Source organism: Schistocerca nitens, chromosome 3, assembly GCF_023898315.1.
Source record: "Schistocerca nitens isolate TAMUIC-IGC-003100 chromosome 3, iqSchNite1.1, whole genome shotgun sequence".
In the NCBI taxonomy this organism is placed as follows: Eukaryota; Metazoa; Arthropoda; class Insecta; order Orthoptera; family Acrididae; genus Schistocerca; species Schistocerca nitens.
The window spans coordinates 71,309,981-71,327,544 of NC_064616.1; positions in this window are offsets into that span (position 1 = coordinate 71,309,981).

The window sequence follows — 17,564 nt, forward strand, 5'->3', positions numbered from 1 at the left end:
TATGGGTTATCTGAATCTCCCCAAAACGCGGATGGAAAAGCACAATCATACTGTACGCATCTTGTACCATCCTCTACGGACTCACTAGCTAAACTGAGACATTTCTGGAGATTAAGTAGAAATAGGGGGTTCTTGCAAGATTTATGTTGTACCAGAACCATGTGTGCCCAGCCGGCCGCTGTGGCCGAGCGGTTCTAGGCGCTCCAGTCAAGAATCGCGCGCCTGCTACGGTCACAGGTTCGAATCCTGCCTCGGTCATGGATGTGTGTGATGTCCTTAGGTTAATTAGGTTTAAGTAGTTCTAAGTCTAGGGGACTGATGACCTCAGATGTTCCACCAACCGGAAACGAAGAGAGCCAGCAAGGAATGGCGCCATTTCTCATCACCAAAACCAAAGAGTTTTCGAACAGAACCGTCACCAGGGAAGGTTATGCTGACTCTTTTGGGACGAAAAATGCGTCATTTTGGAGCATTACATGCCTAGAGGGGCCACTGTCACCAGTGCATCCTACACAGATCTCCTAAAAAATCATCTGCGGCCTGCAATCAAATCAAAGCGACGTGGATTGCTGTCAGTAGGTGTCCTTTTGCAACATGACAATGCAAGGCCCCATTCTGCCTGTACAACAGTTGCAACAATCACAGACCTGCATTTTGAGTGTCTTCCTCATCCACCATATGTTCCGTTCTGATGAAGAGGTACGCCACGCGGTGCATGAGTGGTTGCGCGGACTACCAAAAGAATTTTTTTCTAAAGGAATTTATGCACTTTGTAAGCGCTGGAGGACTTGCATATAGCGTGGGGGAGATTATGTTGAAAAGTGATACAGCTTTGTACCACTTATGCACAATAAATAATATTTAAAAAATATTTAAGGTTTTCATTTGACTCACCCTCATAAGTCCCATAGTGCTTAGAGCCATTTGAACCATTTTTGAAGTGTGCCCGCCTGTGGCTATTGGTCTAACATATTATCGACAGAAAAGCAAAATTTAACATGCAAGGACTGAAATGGTTTCAGCGTCAGAGTAACCCGGTGAGGATCTCGCTTTTGAGCTGTAGTGGCTAGAAATGGGCGCTAAAAAGCTGCTTGCATGGCACGGAAGTGAACGAAAGACATTCGAAATATCCTGCGGATGAAGCACGTCTTCTTAAACGCAAAAGAAGCCACCACCACTGTACGGTGTTCTCAGCGGCTATTGGTACAACACATTTTGAAAGAAGGACACAAGATTAGAGTTTTCGTCCTTGGCCACTCTAATATTTTGTTCCGCCTATAATAAGCTAGCAGTCGACAGGACGTTAAATTCTAATCTTGCTTCCTTCTTCCAAAACATGTTGTACCAACAAATCCCGCATGCTGATGGCTTCTCTCTTGCTAGAGGACGTGTCCAGTCTGTAGAATATTTAGAGGGGTTTGATTTGGGGGAGGAGACTAAACTGCGAGGTCGTCGGTCTCTTCGGATTAGGGAAGGAAGTCGGCCGTGCCCTTTCAAAGGAACCATCCCGGCATTTGCCTGAAGCGATTTAGAGAAATCATGGAAAACTTAAATCAGGATGGCTGGACGCAGGATTGAGCCGTGGTCCTCCCGAATGCGAGTCTAGTGTGCTAACCACTGCTCCATCTCGCTCGGTGACATTTAAATATGAGTCATTTCCAGTTTAGGGAAACATCCAGGCATTCTCCTTTAGTAAGTACGTTTTGGAAGAATGCTCACAAATTGATAATGAGAGGGTAGTTATTTATTTGATAGGGGGTTTGCCCGTTATTTTTGATGGTGACATGCAGTGTCACGTAGTTGGAAAACTTTGGTTCTTCTTCACAGATTTTATACAGTGCTAGATTTAAAGGAAGCTTTTGACGTGCTGACTGGAATAGAATCTTTGAAGTTGTGAAGGTAGCAGGGATAAAAATAGAGCGAAAATTTTCCTACAACTTGTACGTAAATCTGATTGCATTTGTATGTGAAAGGGAAGCAGTACTCGAGAAGGGAGTCAGAGGGTTGCAGGTAGTCTCTCTCTCCAGTGTTATTCTAGTGATCCATGGTTTTTTACATGGCTGTATAATGTCCATTTTGATTAGCTTATGCGGAAAGCTATTTTCAAATACTGATATGAATTTATCATGGAATAGATTAAATTTTATATTTGCATTTGGGGTTTTTATAAACTTCATCCCAGGTTGTTTCTTGTAAACTACTCTTAAAAACATTTGCCCTGTAGTCATTAGTGATTCTAAGTGACTTCCACTGAGGTGTATCCACACTGTATGGCAAAATGTCATTTATCCTGACTAACTGTTCATCATGATCAGAGAGAGCATTTGTTCCTGGGTAAAGAGTTATTTCTTGCTTTGTGCCTCATCAAAGAAAACATTATCAATTAGGGACCTACTGTCTTTATCCACCAGTGTTGGAAAATTAAATACTGAGAGCAAATTGTAGGATCGAAGTAAGGTTTCCAGATAATTTTTCCTATCAGAATCCTTTAGAAAATTGTAAGTAGACTGTTTAGGTTTTTATGTTGGTAATGCCATGTAGCGCTCTGTATGAAAATCACTGACTGTGCTGTGTGCAGTCTGTGGCTGGTTGGCATTGTTGGAATATTCGCTATTGTAGTGTTGGGCAGTTTGATGTGAACATCGCGTAGCGTTGGGCAGTTGGAGGTGAGCCGCCAGCAGTGGTGGATGTGGAGAGAGAGAGATGCCAGAGTTTTGAGAGATTACTATAAGCGGACGATCTGGACGTATGTCCTCCAGAAAAAGGAATTTTGTAAAGATGGATGTCATGAATTGATAGATATATATATGATGGCTTTTGAACATTATTAAGGTAAACACATTGTTTGTTCCCTATCGAAACTTTCATTTGCTAACTATGCCTATCAGTAGTTAGTGCCTTCAGTAGTTAGAATCTTTTATTTAGCTGACAGTATTGGCGCTCGCTGTATCGCAGTAGTTCGAGTAACGAAGATTTTTGTGAGGTAAGTGATTCATGAAAGGTATAGGTTATTGTTAGTCAAGGCCATTCTTTTGTAGGGATTATTGAAGGTCAGATTGCGTTGCCATAATAAAATATTGTGTGTCGGTTTAGTGATGATCAGAATAAGTAAAGAGAGAAATGTCTGAGTACGTTCAGTTTTGCTCAGCTGTTTGAAAATCAAATAACGTAAGAGTTTTTCCAGCACTGTCATTCTTAATTTTCAAAGGGGACGTTTCAAAATCTACATTGAAGTCACCACAGACTATTAACTGCTTGTTGATCTTGACAGACAGCACAATAAGGAATCCAGGTTCCTCATAAATAATTCAAAATTTCCCAGTGGGGATCTACACTCTGTTACAATTAAAAGCACACGTTTCTATATGCTGATCACTACAAAATCTACTTGTGTCAACGTTTTTGAACTTGTGTTCTGTCTTAATATATGCAACTACTCTTTTTACCATATTAGTTCTGCACGAGTCAGCTGCTAGACTGTAATCTTTTATATGTAACTTAGTCCGCAGCTCGTGGTCGTGCGGTAGCGTTCCCGCGCCCGGGTTCCCGGGTTTGATTCCCGGCGGGGTCAGGGATTTTCTCTGCCTCGTGATGACTGGGTGTTGTGAGATGTCCTTACGTTAGTTAGGTTTAAGTAGTTCTAAGTTCTAGGCCACTGATGACCATAGCTGTTAAGTCCCATAGTGCTCAGAGCCATTAGAACCATTTTTTATGTAACTTATCTAACCCTGTGGTTATGTGGTGCTCAGACTGGCATAGGGTGTCTATCTTTTCCTCTAAATTTTGCAAGCAGGCAGGAAGCTCTCCTTCCTTATTACTCAATCCTCTAATATTTTGGTGGAATAAGCTAACCTTACTTTTCTGTGCATTCCTGTGGGGCTCTTCTGTTATAGTGATTTCTTTCAAAACAGGGTGCCTGAAACTTGATTCTGATCTAAAAAAAGGTGCCCCTCTGACATCAGTGTGCTTATAAATTGAAAAAAGGCGGTCTCTCGAGTAGGAAGGCGCGGAAACTGACGTAAAGGCTGGTCCTCTAGATGACGCGCACTGTGGTGAATGTCAACAGTTCGCTACAGTTAACAGTTTGCAGGTGTGTCTGCTAACGTCGTACTGCAAATGTGAATTGTGATAACGCCGCATGGGAAGCCTCTATCGGGTGAAGAGCAAGCAAGTATTAAGGCGTACAAAGAAATGGTCCTGTTGAACTGCCAGATTGTGGTATTGATAATTTTGTCAGAATGAGTGCACAGAATGGCAAAAAAGGGAAATATGAGCGGACACGAAAACTGTCAGTACCAGATACGCGTTTGATTCCGCGTAAAGCAAAAGTCAGCAGTTACGTTCCTCTCAAATCGTGGCTGATTTGCGGTTATCAGTCACTTCCAGGCGCATTAGACAAATCGTGGGTCAAGACGCGAATCTGGCATTCAAGGAACGGCTCCATAAGCCAGCTTTAAACAATGCGCATAAGGAGGCTCGACTGAAGTTTGTGGAAGGACGTATGTCGTGGACCGCAGACTGGAACAAAGTAATTTTCAGTGATGGGAAGAAGTTTGATTTGGATGGGTCTGATGGCTTTCAGTAGTACTGGCACGATCACCGCACAGAAAAATGCGTTCGGATGAGTAGTAACTTGGCAGCGTTATGATGTGGGCAAATTTTGTGTTAAAGGCACGTCCAACATAGCGTGCCTGCACACGAAAATGAAATCCGATGATTATACAGGAATGCTGGAAATTGAACTGGTTAATTTTCTGTATATGAGGAATTTGACGATGATAATTTACTATTACAGCACGATAACGCTGGGATTCACTGGTCTGCCAAGACAAAATGGTGGTTTCTAGATAAAGGAATTCCACTTCTGAGTTGGCCGTCGGCAATTTCGGGCTTAAATCCCATGGAGAATCTACGGGGGATCCAAGTACGACGTGTTTATCGGAATGGACGACAGTGAGACTGCGGTCGAGCTGAAAACTGCAATTCGAATGGAGTGGACCTCAGCACGGAAGAAGAGATGACTACCCTTATACAATCAATGTCTAAGAGGATTTTCACAGTTATTAAGAACAATGGAGGTTCGACTAAGTACTAGGTAATAGTTGTGAACTACACTCCTGGAAATTGAAATAAGAACACCGTGAATTCATTGTCCCAGGAAGGGGAAACTTTATTGACACATTCCTGGGGTCAGATACATCACATGATCACACTGACAGAACCACAGGCACATAGACACAGGCAACAGAGCATGCACAATGTCGGCACTAGTATAGTGTATATCCACCTTTCGCAGCAATGCAGGCTTCTATTCTCCCATGGAGACGATCGTAGAGATGCTGGATGTAGTCCTGTGGAACGGCTTGCCATGCCATTTCCACCTGGCGCCTCAGTTGGACCAGCGTTCGTGCTGGACGTGCAGACCGCGTGAGACGACGCTTCATCCAGTCCCAAACATGCTCAATGGGGGACAGATCCGGAGATCTTGCTGGCCAGGGTAGTTGACTTACACCTTCTAGAGCACGTTGGGTGGCACGGGATACATGCGGACGTGCATTGTCCTGTTGGAACAGCAAGTTCCCTTGCCGGTCTAGGAATGGTAGAACAATGGGTTCGATGACGGTTTGGATGTACCGTGCACTATTCAGTGTCCCCTCGACGATCACCAGTGGTGTACGGCCAGTGTAGGAGATCGCTCCCCACACCATGATGCCGGGTGTTGGCCCTGTGTGCCTCGGTCGTATGCAGTCCTGATTGTGGCGCTCACCTGCACGGCGCCAAACACGCATACGACCATCATTGGCACCAAGGCAGAAGCGACTCTCATCGCTGAAGACGACACGTCTCCATTCGTCCCTCCATTCACGCCTGTCGCGACACCACTGGAGGCGGGCTGCACGATGTTGGGGCGTGAGCGGAAGACGGCCTAACGGTGTGCGGGACCGTAGCCCAGCTTCATGGAGACGGTTGCGAATGGTCCTCGCCGTTACCCCAGGAGCAACAGTGTCCCTAATTTGCTGGGAAGTGGCGGTGCGGTCCCCTACGGCACTGCGTAGGATCCTACGGTCTTGGCGTGCATCCGTGCGTCGCTGCGGTCCGGTCCCAGGTCGACGGGCACGTGCACCTTCCGCCGACCACTGGCGACAATATCGATGTACTGTGGAGACCTCACGCCCCACGTGTTGAGCAATTCGGCGGTACGTCCACCCGGCCTCCCGCATGCCCACTATACGCCCTCGCTCAAAGTCCGTCAACTGCACATACGGTTCACGTCCACGCTGTCGCGGCATGCTACCAGTGTTAAAGACTGCGATGGAGCTCCGTATGCCACGGCAAACTGGCTGACACTGACGGCGGCGGTGCACAAATGCTGCGCAGCTAGCGCCATTCGACGGCCAACACCGCGGGTCCTGGTGTGTCCGCTGTGCCGTGCGTGTGATCATTGCTTGTACAGCCCTCTCGCAGTGTCCGGAGCAAGTATGGTGGGTCTGACACACCGGTGTCAATGTGTTCTTTTTTCCATTTCCAGGAGTGTATTTACTGTACACTTTAGGTTATTCTGACAATTCATAAGTGCCTTTATATCAGTTTCCTCCTTTAAGATTGTGTTGTTTCTTTAAATTTCTTAAACACCAACGATAATTGTAAAATGAGAATGTATTTTGTATTGCTTTGTTGTAAACTGTGTGCAATATCAAATACTTAGAGAAACATGTTTTTTTTTCTATAGATAACCAAGTGCCTCTATATCAGTTTCCACCACTGTGTAGAAATGCTGAAGATAAGATGGGTAAGTCGAATAACTAAGGAGGAAAGACTGAATCGAAATGGGAAAAAAAGAAAGGTAGCGTACAGTTTGACTAAAAGAAGAGATCGGTTGATAGGACGCTTCCTGAAGCATGAAAGAATCGTCACTTTGGTAATGCAGAAACGTGCTGGGGAAAAAATTGGAGAGTGAGACTAGGTTGCAGTAGTTACGCGAAGATGAAGACATTGCACACGATAGACTAGCGTCGAGAATGTCATCAAACCAGTCTTCGGACTCAAGACCGCAACAACAATAACACGAAGGAAAACATACGTACATCATTACACTGATTTCGATCTGGATATCTTCAGACTATTGTTACTTATTTTTGTTTACTTTTATTTTTTCACATTTTTGTAATTGTGCGAAAGGCATTCAACAAGTAATGCAATATTGTTTTCTCGGCCAATTTCGTTTGGAAAAATACGGAATTTGTTATGAGATATAGTCCCGCTTCAGCCTCTGTAGTTTCATGGCGGCTCTATATGCAGCCGCCAAAATGGCTTCTATCGCGAAGGTGCGTTACAAGAAGAGAACCGTCATTGCATTTGTTTTGGCGGAAATCAGAGCATCGCAGATGTTCATAGGCGCCTGCAGAATGTCTACGGACCTTCCAGTGAATAAATGAAGACGAGTCATTGGGCGAGGCGTCTGTCATCATCGCAACGAGGTTGCACAAAACTGTCCGATCTTCCACGTGTCGACTGGCCGTCTACAGCTGTTACTCCTGCAATGTTGAAAAGTGCGAACACCCTCATTCGAGATGATCCACAGATCACAGTCGAATATCTCACCTCGCCGCCTAACACAAGACTATAAAGAACAACGAAGGACCATCTGCGCGCTACGAAACTGATAGTGACAATTTTTTATCTAACATCGTCGCAGGCGACGGAACGTGGGTTCATCACTTTGAACAGGGAACAAAGCGACAATCCGTGGAGTGGCACCACACAAACTCTCATCCGAAGAAAAAGTTCAGAAGTGCTCTTTCAGCCGGTAAAGTCATGGCGACGATCTTCTGGGACTTCGAAGGGGCTATTCTGTTTGAAGTCCTCCTTGATCGTGCAACGATCAGTTCTGAAGCGTATTGTGCTACCTTCAGCAAATTGAAAAAACGTCTTGAGCGTGTTCGTCGCCAGAAAAATGCAAAAGGACTCCTCATACTCCTCGACAACGCAAGGCCTCGCACAAGTCTGCGCGCCCGAGAGGAGCTCAAAACCCTTTGTTGAACATTTCTTCCTCATCCTTCCTACAGCCCGGATCGTGCACCTTCCGACTTCATTCTGTTTGGCCCAATGAAGGATACGTAGATGATGTGGAGGTTATTGATGCAGCAAGACGTTGGCTCCGACGACGATCGGTAGAGCTGTACCATACGGATATACAGGCCCTCCCAGTAAGGTGGCGTAAGGCCGTCGCACTGAACGGAAATTCTGTTCAAAAATAGGGCTTCGTAGCCAAAAGGGTTGACAATATGGTGTTTTGGAATCCTGAATAAAACCAACCTACTTTCAGAAAAAAATATGTGTTACATTACTTATTGAAAGCCCCTCGTAATTTAATGTGGTGATTTACAATGAAGACCCATCAAAAAGGTACACCTGCACCCGCCAGCACCCAGAAGCGCCACGACACCACTTGGCATGGGCTCTACTAATGTTTGAAGTAGTGCTAGAGGTAACTGACACCATGAATCCTGCAGGGCTGTTCATGAATCCCTAACAGTACGTCAGGGTGGAGATCTCTTCTGAACAGCACGTTGCAAGGCATCCCAGGTATACTCAATAATGTCCATGTCTGGGGAGTTTGGGGCCAGTGGAAGTGTTTAACCTCAAAAGAGCGTTCTTGGAGCCACTCTGTAGCAATTCCGGACGAATGGGGTGTCTTATTGTCCTGATGGAATTGCCCAAGTCCGTCGAAATACACAATGGACACGAATGGATGCAGGTGACAGGATGCTTACGTTCGTGTTGCCTGTCAGAGTCGTATCTAGACGTATCAGGGATCCCATGTCACTCCAACTGTACACGCCCACACCATTAGAGGACCTCCACTAGCTTGAAGAGTCCCCTGCTGACATGCAGGGTCCACGGATTCGTGAGGTTGTCTCCACACCCATACACGACCATCCGCTCGATACAATCTGAAATGAGACTCGTCTGATCAGGCAACATGTTTCCAGTCATCGACGTTGCAGTGTCGGTGTTGACGGGGTCCAGGCGAGGCGTAAAGCTTTGTGTCGTGCAGTCATCGAGGGTATACGAGTGGGCCTTCGATGATGTTTCGCCGAATGCTTTGCACGCTGACACTCGTTAGTGGCTCAGCATTGAAATGTGCAGCAATTTGCGGAAGTGTTGCAGTTCTGTCTCGGTGAACGATTCTCTTCAGTCGTCGTCGGTCCCGTTCTTGCAGATTCTTTTTCCGGTCGCAACGATGTCGAATATTTGATGTTTTACCGTATTCCTGATATTCACGGTACACTCTCGAAATGGTGGTGCGGGAAAATTCCCACTTCATCGCTACATCGGAGATGCTGTGTCCCATCGCTCGTGTGTCGACTGTAACAAAGTGTTCAAACTCACTTAAATCTCGATCAGCTGCCATTGTAGCAGCAGTAACTGATGTAACAACTGCGCCAGACACTTGTCGTCTTATATAGGCGTTGCCGACCGCAGCGCCGTACTCTGCCTGTTTACATATCTCTGTATTTGAATACGCATGCCTATACCAGTTTCTTTTGCCTTCAGAGTATTAATTTAGTTTGGAAATTCGTAAGCGCAGTGGTCGCATACCCCAATATGAGACAAGAACAACAAAGACCTAACCTCTAAGGAGAAATCCACCTAAAAGCGACAGTGAAGCCGCTGGGAACGGCGCGTACGGTGTCCGTCAGAGGGATCTGCACTCTGGCACCCTCAGCGTGGAACGCCGTGCGCTACTGCACACCACCGATTCTGCCGGGTCAATGGAAACTCGAGCGAGAAGCGGAGCGTGTCGGAGGAAGAGGCGTAATCCGCAGACACAGTTTTTAATGGAGGAAGCGGGGCGGACGGGGGTGTGGCGGCTGCAGGTGACAGGTCCGATTCGGAGCGGCGCGCGTCCATCGGAAGAAATCCGCGGCAAGACAATGGCGGCCGAGCGCCGAGGGTCGCCGGCTAATCCGGACGGGTTGGAGGGGAGCGGCTGACATGCCGATTTGGCAGCAATCTTAGTAAAAGGGAGGACAGACATCAATAGCTCGTCGCGCGGGGGATAAATGGTGTGTAGGTGCGTGTGCCCTCCAACCGCCGGCACAAAGCCCGCTCCACTTTTTGTCGTCCTAATTGGCTCACTTGCTCACTCGCTCTCCATTATCGGGCGCGTCTTTCAGAGGTGTCACGGCGCGTAATCGCCCCAGACACCGATAATTAAACGTCGGCGGCGCACCTCGTTACCGGGCCTTGTCACATGCATCCGCAGCCCGGTCGATGCGCCCCCGGCTGCCACCCCGCGCGCCGCTCTCTCCGCCTTCTTTGCCCCGCTCCGCCACCCACCTCGCCAATTTCCGACCCAAAAAATTCACGCTCGTTCCTGCTGGCGATCCGTGACTCTCTCGTCTCCACAGTTTCATTCCTTTCGCCAGAATGCGAAAAGGAGCGCAATTTCTTTTGTAACTGTTGCAATTTTAATAGCCTCTCTTAAAAAAAAAAAAAAAAGTTTCAAATGGCTCTGAGCACTATGGGACTTAACTTCTAAGGTCATCAGTCCCCTAGAACTTAGAACTGCTTAAACCTAACTAACCTAAGGACATCACACACATCCATGCCCGAGATAGGATTCGAACCTGCGACCGTATCGGTCGCCCGGTTCCAGACTGTAGCGCCTAGAACCGCTCGTCCACCCCGGCCGGCATCCTCTCTTCGACCGCCTTTCATCACCGTTTGTTTTTCTGAACTGCCGTCTGTAACCGATGTACAGTGTGCAAACTACTGCTTGAAAAACGACGAATGGTCGCAATAGCAAATACGATAAATGAACATTCTGACAGCCGTAAGCGGTAATCGCGATACACCGGCTAACGGGAAGTATCCGGACACCTTTATGTAATGCGGAATGGGCAGCTAGATGTCACGAGAGGCGGATCTGGTAGTGTAAAATGGGCGAGGAGCTTTGTGTTGTCAGTAGGCAGGCAGTAACAGAGCACTGGATCTCTGAGGATGGGACTTGGAACTTGTCTAGTTGTTGGCCGTCACCTGAGTGACAAACCCATCAGGGACATGTCAGCCCTCCTAAAACTGCCCGAGGCGATCGTCGCTGATGTGTCTGCGAAGTGTAAACGCGAAGTAACAACCACAGTTACACCGAAACCAATCACACCTCATGTATTGACGGACACGGACCTCGAGCTATCGCTGAAACAACAGGTTTTCGGTCATATCGTTTTTTCTTTTTCAACGCCAGATTACCCATACTGTTATAACTGCTAAAATAACCGGTTTCTGCAACAACCGATTTTCGGTTGTTTATTCCTGCTATTTCCTGTAATAAATCGAATGAAGATTGACAAAGTTCGACTCCCTCGGTTTCGGGATTTATAGAATCAAAATTTGACTACTCCAAAAAATTACATTATTCTCAATTTGTTCTAATTTTTTGAAATTCTGCTGAAAAATGGTGTTGTAATCCAGGATCAAACCACTATATGGACATTACCAATAGTCAGTGGTAAAGGGTGGAAACTATTTTTCACGTTAATTTGTCCGTTTTCAAGGGCTACATGCAGATAAAGGCATGTTATGTAGACACAGGCAGCAGATTAATTGCTTTCTATTTTTATTGTAAACTATAAATGAACTGTTAATTTTTGAGTTTTCTCCTTCTTCTCGCAACTTTGTTTTGAATCCTCGCGTTTTAATCTTTTAAATCAAATGGAGCATTACACTTGGTTGTTACTGCAATTAGTAAAATACTTCCTGACTAGGGATCGTTTCATTCTGTAATACAACCGATGTGGGTCAGCGACAATGAGAAATTACCATACAGACCGGTTGGGGCAAGTCTCTTACACTGCGTGTACACGTGAACCATCTAATAGCCCACACCACATGGTAACAGCCACATTGTTGTCTCACAGTTCTTCATATGTTTGTTGCTCACTTCTGTCGGCATTGTTACTAAAATAGGTCTGATCGCTTTTACCATTTTCTATAACAACGCAATATTTCAAAGCAATGCAAATTTCACGAATAAAAATTACTCTTCCTTTAAAAAAAATTATTTGAAAGAGAAAAAATTAGGACTGCTGCTATGGTTAATTGGTATTTTGGTTTTCTTACGAAGTTATCAGTAAAAAATAGAAACACTTGTTTTAACCGAGGCCAAATAACTACCGAAAAATACCAGTTATTCACAACTAATATACTGGTATCAGTTTTTCCCATTATTACATCCACCATTGCGGTGGGTGATTGTAAAAAATCCCACGAAATCAGAGGAAGGAATGACTCGTGAGTTTCAAAGTGCTACCAGCACAATGATTGTGCGCAGGGATTTAAAAAGAATGGGGTGCAATGGTGAAGCAGTCAGCGCCAAGCGACGCCAGTGGACAGTGGATGACTGCGAACGAGTGATGAATCACGCAATCCGATGGAGGGAATAAGGTTTGACTAATGCCTGGAGAACGTTACCTGCCAACAGCCAAGTACGGAGGAGGTGGTGTTGAGGTATGGGAGTGTTTTCTGTGGTCCGTGTGTGGAGCCTGTATTGCACTTAAGAAAAAGCTAAATGTGAAAACAGATGAACACATTTTACAGAATTTTGTACTGTGTACAGTAGAGGAACAGCTCGGAGACGAGGATTGTGTGTATTAGCTTGACAATGCACTCGGTCCTGTAGCATCATCTTTGATGCAAAGGTTTGTGGACAGTAACATTCCTACAGTGGCCTGACATGCCCAGAGGCACGACCTGAAACCAACGGAACTTCTTTCGGATGAGTTAGAACCTCAGCTTTGCTCCAGAGTCCAGCATCCAAATCACTACCTTCTCTGGTTTCGGCTCTTGAGCAGGAGTGGACAGCCATTCCTCCATTCATACAACTCACTGGAAGTGTCCAAAACGGAATTCAAGCCGGCATAAGGCGAAGCGAAGGGTGGACATATCACATACTTATGTACACTAATAAGTGCCCAGGTACTTTCGATTATATCGTGTATTTAACAACTGCATGAAGGCTGTTGAAAAGTCTCGCACCAAACTAAGGTAACGAAGGTAAGCCAGTCATCAATCCGACGTTGGTTCTAACGCCACTTGGCTAGCCATAGCTCTATTGGAGGTGGTATGTCATTCGTCTCCTCTGACCTTTGAATTGACTTATACAGTTACAATGGGACTCTCAACCACGATGCGATATCGCATTTTTCACTTTAACAAACATATCCGCATCAAAAAGAAGTCGTAAGTGACGATAAAAACCTGGGACTGGTTCAAATGGCTCAGAGCACCATGGGACTTAACAAAAAAATGGTTCAAATGGCTCTGAGCACTATGGGACTCAACTGCTGAGGTCATAAGTCCCCAAGAACTTAGAACTACTTAAGCCTAACTAACCTAAGGACAACACACACATCCATGCCCGAGGCAGGATTCGAACCTGCGACCGTAGCAGCCGCGCGGTTCCGGACTGACGCGCCTAGAACCGCTCGGCCACCGCCGCCGGCAATCCTGGGGCTGACCACTGTTCGAATCACAGACCTCTGAATTCACAGTCCAACTCTTAGCCACTTTTTTATTTTCTTTTATTTAAGGGCCTCCTTCCGTCTAGTCCCACCTTATGCGAGACGCAATCGCATTTTTCGGAACCAGTCTGAAATAAAGGAACACTATTTTCTAGAATTACTGTCCTCGTGGAATAAAAATACTTCAGTCAAAATGGTCGTCTTGGACCTTACGGACAAATCAGTGTCATGTACTAAGGTGATGAAAGAACTGTAGATAAGAAATTTGCAGTAGTGATGGAAATAACGAAGTAACATATAGAATAGGCTTTCATAAAACAATCCTTTTCTGTATATAGCTATAAACAAATTAGTGAAATTAATAGTGTTGAAGGAACAGGTTCAACGGTTAATCCACAAAGTGTGTAACAACAAAAAGAACCTTATGTTTTCCTTTGTTATTTTGGCTAACATCGAATTCAGAGTAACGTTCAGAGTCCTTGTAGTTATTTTTTTTATTTGGTTATCTAAGTGATCGCGATACCATGGACTGCCGAAGTCCCTGCTTCTTGTTCCAACGCTGTGTCTCTAGTAATAACCACTGAGCCACGGAACCACACTTGGAAAACTACCAGTAATGAAATAGGCACTGAAATCAAACATGGCCGCACTTGCCCAGAATTTGTTTCAAGTGAAGATTGTCCCAAAACTGCAGCCACAGATGAAAACTTGGAGAATATGCTCAAATGGTAGTTGATGAGAGACGGCGAACTTTCTAAAAAATGGCAGACGCGGAAGTCGTGCCACAAGGAAGAGAACGATCCAGTTGTCCCAAAACTGCAACCACAGATGAAAACTTGGGGACTATGCTCAATGTGGTAGTTGATGAGAGACGGCGAACTTTCTTAGAAATAGCAGACGCGGAAATGGTACCACAAAGAAGAGAACGATCAAGTTTACTGTACACATTCATCTAAAATTGTTGCATTATTCTAGTGTATGTTGATCATATTGGTAATATTAGCTCCACATTTTTTCGTGTATCGTTCTCAATATTTCGCAAAACTACACCGTCAGTTTTTTTCGTAAAACTTTAATCACCAAGGTTCGTGCCCCAGTCTGTGGTTGAAGTTTTGGGACGTCCTTCACGTGGATGATTTTCAGAAGAAGCACTACCGTGTTTGAAACAGCCGACTAATTTTTAACTTCTGAAAATGGTGGCCAAGCCATTTGTGAAAGTTTAGGTGAATTAACATTGGTGACGGAACTTCAATAATTCCAGTTCATTCGTCTGAATAAAACAGAAGTGAAAAAACACCGCAGGTGCAGTTGGTACTTGACCAAAATAACTGCAGAACATGTGTCAACATAACAGAGATAAAACTGCCTTGATACGTACGTCGTGCAGAGAATGAGAGGGGCAGCATCACAGGTGAGATGTGGGCCGACCGACGTGGTGAGCCCCTGATTGCTCACCCATCCGAAGGGCGGGACCCCACTGCACACTCTGATGAGAACGACCCTCCTGGGTACAAGATGAGGTGTCGCGATTAGTAATCCAGGCTTCAAGCGTCGACACTGCAACTTCCCCCTCTTTACAGCTCACCGCGAGTCAATAACTGTTAGTGACGTAGGATTGTTCAGAGTTCGCTGGAAATCAATCGCAAGAGGTTTCAGTGTTTTGATGTGGAAATCTCTGTGTTAGAAACTGTCTTAGTAGAAATCAAGCTCTGAAAGTCGCTAATTGTGCTTTGCACGATTTCTCAATTAGCTGTATGTTATACGGTAAGTATTAAAATATCTAGGCAAACGTGGGGCAAGATCTTCACACCAAAGGAAGAAGAAAGTCAGCTTAAGTGTACGCCCGCAAATACTTCCATTTTAATTATGATTAAAAGAACTTTTTAAACAGTCTTATTGGCATAAATCGGTTTGGTTCGCTTCCAAACCCTGTATTGTGTGTCCTTAAAAAAACATTGTATGTACTCGTGTAGAAGCATGACGAGAACATTTTGAAAATTTTCAGTGAAAATGTGACATAGTGAACAATTCTTATAAGATATGAGCAGCAGGAAGATAATGTACGGTTCTACAATGTTCAACTATGGTTCAAATGGCTCTAAGCACTATGGGGCTTAAACATCTGAGGTCATCAGTCCCCTGGACTTACAACTACTTAAACCTAACTAACCTAAGGACATCACACACATCCATGCCCGAGGCAGGACTCGAACCTGTGACCGTAGCAGGCGCGCGGTTGCGGACTAAAGCGCCTAGAACCGCTTGGCCACAGCGGCCGATGATGAACTATGAAACGGAACGTTTCATGATGGGCTTATCTCAGCACAATACCGCGCAATTTGCTATAGCTATTTATGATGCCCTCTGTACGGACACATTAAAGTCTGAAGCCCCCCACCGCTCCCCCCCCCCCCCCCCCCCCCCCCCATTCTTGCCGAGAGAGAGACGACGGCCAGGGTGTTGTACGTTTACTACGTCAGAACATTGCGTCATAGAAGGAATCTTGAGGCTTATTACTCTGTTTACAACATTTTCTACAGACTTTCCATTCTGAAAAATATATTGACAGTAACTGTCTTCAACATCACTGTGAAAATGTTACTCATAACCTATCACAACAACTAAAAGGTTTTCACACCAATGAAATTGCTTCCAGTTGTTGAAAAAGTTGTCGAGAATATTGTAACCACAAGGCTACTCAAATCTGGGAAAACGTCAAGTTAGCTGCAACACAGCAAAGAACAGGGTGACTTCAGAAACAACCACAATACTGTCGTCGCACAATTGAGTTTCATAAGCAATGTTACCTCAGCAAACAACTTGACGGTTGCCACTTCTCAAAATTTTCAGCAGATGCATCTTTCGTCTACAATCCCTTCTGTCACGGTATGTCCTGTTAGACAGAGCAGTTTATTAAGAATATCATCCAGATGCGCAAAGAACAAGTTCAAATAGGAAAGACACTATCAACCCTTTTCTCGACTAAATCAGGACTGACATGAGGAGATTGCCATGTCACTCTTGCTACGCAGCTTATACACGGTCCTTCCAGAAGGAAGTAAACATTTTTGGAGATGGTATTATGCACTAATTCAAATAAAGCATTTTACCTAATACGTGTCCAGATTTTACTGATCACAGAGATACAGCTGTTACAATGTAACTCAAACAAATACTCAGACAGTGTTTAGCAAAGGAAAATGATTAAGTTCGGATTCTGAGGGCATTTTCGTTCCGTCGCTACAACTACAAGAACATGTGTGTTTTTCTCACCAGACGCGTTTTCCCGTATTGAGGTAAAAAGCATCATCAGTGGTCTGTAATTAAAGTTATTTACAATTTGATTTGTTTTTAAGATCGAAAAACAGTTCGTTAATAGGTTGTTGGTTTTTAATTACGGTAATTTGTGCTTGCACCACGTACAAATCTATTTGTACATGTCTTTCATTACAGACCGCTGATAATGTTTAACTCAATAAAGCGAAACGCGTCTGGTGAGAAAAACACACTTTTTTCTGTAATTGGAACGTGGAGAGAAAATATCTTCACGAATGACATCTTGGGTTGTCGGGTGTTCTGGCGGACATCAGCGTCGTACTTGCTCGATATTTCGGTCACGTAGCTCGTAACCTTCATCAGGTGCGACCTGAGACTACTCCTCGAGTGGACCTGGTCCAGTATTTATGCCTATGGCCTTCCCCCTCCACCAACGGCTGCAGGTGCTTCCTCTGTGGACCGCGCCCATTCCCTGCGAACTGCTGGAGCGTTGCCGGCCGAAGTGGCCGTGCGGTTAAAGGCGCTGCAGTCTGGAACCGCAAGACCGCTACGGTCGCAGGTTCGAATCCTGCCTCGGGCATGGATGTTTGTGATGTCCTTAGGTTAGTTAGGTTTAACTAGTTCTAAGTTCTAGGGGACTAATGACCTCATCAGTTGAGTCCCATAGTGCTCAGAGCCATTTGAACCATTTTTGCTGGAGCGTTGCTGCTCCGTTTTCCGTCCGCTGCGGTTCTAGGTGTTCCCTCTGCCGTCCGCGCCCAC